The following is a 2,305-nucleotide window of genomic DNA, read 5'->3' as shown; positions in this document are numbered from 1 at the left end:
GGGCCAGGGAGATGGCTCAGTAGAATAAGCACTTGCCTGGCAAGCGCAAGGGCCTGAGTTCAATCCCCAGTTCCACCAAAAAAAAAAAAAAAAAAATGTAGATGACATAAGTCGGTGACTTACTGTACCCCATGATACAGAGGCCATATCTATATGCTGTCTTTGCAACTGTTACCAGTTTATGTACTATCATACCAGAATTAGAGGACAGATGCTTAAGTCTGGTTAATAACAACCCAGGTGATTTTACATTCTTGGGTGTCAAGTGACACTTTTATAGTGGATACTGTCTTTAAGACATTAATGACACGTCTTCTCTCATATGTCCGACTACCTGTAGTCTATAACATATAGACTATAAAGCCTGTGATAAAGACTGTGACTATGACTTTATGATATGGTAGTCTAGGGGCCAGAGAGATAGTTCAGTAGAATAAGCCCTTCCCTGGCAAATGCAAGGGGCTGAGTTCAATCCCTGGTTCCGAAAAAAAAAAAAAAAAGATATGGTAGTCTATATGGTGTCAGCTTGGCTAAAGTGAATTTGGTAGTAAGATGCTATGTTGTGTGAAATAACATGCCTTTATATTGGCCTCTTTTAGATCCAAGTTATCCAAACACTGATCTAGGTATTACTATGATGATACTTTGTATATGGGGTTAAAGTACATAAACAATTAATGCTAGTAAGTAACGCATATGAACTTTCAAAGAGAAAGAGATTTATCTTAAAGAATTGGCTAATACAGCTGTCAAGACTGGCAAGTCCAGTATCTTCAGGGTAGTCCAAAAGGATGGAAGATTTAATAATATAATTCAAAATGAAAAACAATTTGATGACATAATCTCCTTTTACAGGGAGATCCACTCACATTATGCAGGGTAATCAGTTTTACTCAGATCCTACTGATTTAAATGTTAATATTGTCTAAGAAAAATCTAGAACAACATTTAGCAAAATACAGGTAACATGGACCAGCCAGAATGACACATAAAATTAATCAACTCAAAGATGTATCAGCTTTCAAGTCCTATATTATTTAGTCCACTGGTATCTCTTTCAATTTTCCTTTCCATGGGATACCAAGTTGGGCCATTACACTGATAGTATTATGCTTAATGAACCTGATTGGGACTTTAAACCTCAGTGAAATTTGTATGGGGTTAGTAGTATGATGAATTTCATCATATCCTTTCTAAAATGAAGCACAGGGGGCCGGGGAGATGGCTCAGTGGAATAAGTGCTTGCCTGGCAAGCTCAGGGACCTGAGTTCAATCCCTGGTTCCACAAAAAAAATAAAAATAAAAATAAAAAAATAAAAAAATAAAAAATAAAGTGAAGCATAAAGTGTTGCATGTAACAACCTCCTACAACCAAAAGAAAACTACAAGACTGGGGAGCTTACTTGGATTTTCGAGGCAACATATTCCTCATTTAGGTGTACTGTTTTGACTGATATATTTATGTGCTGAAAAGCTGTTAGTTTTGAGTGAGGCTTAAATCAAGATTAGCCTCTTCAGAGGGCCACCCAAATAGCTCAGCAGATTAAAGCGCCTGCAAGCAGGCACAGGGGCCTGGGATTTGATGCCCGGGCCTGCTGTGCCAGCCCTGCCCCCGGGGTGCCCTGAGATGGTGATTGAGACTGGGCGTGGTGGCGCACGCCTGTAATCCCAGCTCTTGGGAGGCTGTAAGCAGGAGAATCACTACAAGTCCTATCTAGAAGTGAGACTCTGAACACCTTGTAGACCCTTCCCTAAAAGACAAAAAAAAAAAAAAAAAAGGGATTAGCCTCTTCAATAAGCTCAGGATGCTGGCCAAACTGCTTTGTTATTGAATCCATATGATCCAGCAAATCCAGTGGTGCTTAAAGTAATGCAGTTTAGAGCCTTTGGGAGGCCCCTGTAAGTGAACTACCACATAGACTCTTCAGATTTGTAAGCAAAGCCCTGCGGTCCTCTGCACATTACTCTCAGTTTTGGGATGGGGAGGGTACATTTGCCTTGATTTTGGCTTTAGTGGAGACTGAATACTTAGTCATGGTGCATGAAACTATGAGACTTGACCAGTAGTGCTCATAAATTTGGTATTATCTGATCCACAAAGGCTTGTCATTGGGTGCAAGTAGCACTCCATTATTAAGTGGAAGTATTATATCGGAGATCTGGCTAAGCAGGTCCTGAAGGCACAAATTCTAGGGGAAAATGGACTAAATAAATGCACATGGCCCCTCTCATATTATTCTCCCGTCCATACCATTCCTATGGTCTCATGAGGAGGCCAAATGACTTAGGAGGAGAAAACATAGGT

The 2,305-nt window shown here is 40.1% G+C and overlaps 1 pseudogene; it reads right to left on the bottom strand.

Moving 5' to 3' along the window:
• Positions 1-1,423, bottom strand: part of LOC111818205 — a 74,310-nt pseudogene extending 72,887 nt beyond the window's left edge.
• Positions 1,424-2,305: the final 882 nt, after the last annotated feature.

The sequence above is a fragment of the Octodon degus genome, unplaced genomic scaffold, assembly GCF_000260255.1.
Source record: "Octodon degus isolate 3935 unplaced genomic scaffold, OctDeg1.0 scaffold00083, whole genome shotgun sequence".
NCBI classification, from domain to species: domain Eukaryota; kingdom Metazoa; phylum Chordata; class Mammalia; order Rodentia; family Octodontidae; genus Octodon; species Octodon degus.
Note: the sequence above shows the minus strand (reverse complement) of the source record. Positions and strands in the feature narration are given on the sequence as shown.